Source organism: Plasmopara halstedii (assembly GCF_900000015.1).
Source record: "Plasmopara halstedii genome assembly, contig: Scaffold_526, whole genome shotgun sequence".
Classification (NCBI taxonomy): Eukaryota; Oomycota; class Peronosporomycetes; order Peronosporales; family Peronosporaceae; genus Plasmopara; species Plasmopara halstedii.
The window spans coordinates 235,706-236,313 of NW_020187446.1; positions in this window are offsets into that span (position 1 = coordinate 235,706).

Sequence of the window (608 nt, forward strand, 5' to 3'; positions counted from 1 at the left end):
CAGCGTGGATAGCTGTCTAGATTAAGACTTGGATTCAAGATTTGACCTCATCCTAGGAATGGCATGGTTGGAACACCATGGGCCACGGATTGATTGGATGTCAAAGACCTTGGGCGCTATGCTCACGTCTCCTGGTGGAGCTTTGGCGACTCATGAACCCACCTCTGCTAGGATACAAAAGCGCTATTGGCGAGAGCACTGAGCCGAGACGGTCAACGTGCTGGACATTGGAATGTCCGAGCTGGTAGACACCAACGGGGTACGGACAGGGGTCCCGAGGGTGGCTCGCGGGCTGATCACGGAGAGGCACGTAGCCCACTGAGCGCTGCTCAAGTTTCGGAGCAGTCGCAGGATGTCATGCGTGACATCCTCGGCCAGGGGCTAGGTCCCCGTGATGCACCTGAAGTGGCACGTAAACCACTGAACGCTGCTCCAGTATCGAAGCAGTCGCTGCATGTCATGCATGACATGGTCGGCCAAGGGCCAAGGCATCGAGGGTGAGGCCCCCGTGATGCACGTGAAGTGGCATGTAAACCACTGAGCACTGCTCCGTTGCGAAGCAGTCGCTGCATGCCATTGATGGCGTGGTCGGACAGAGTCCGAGGCAT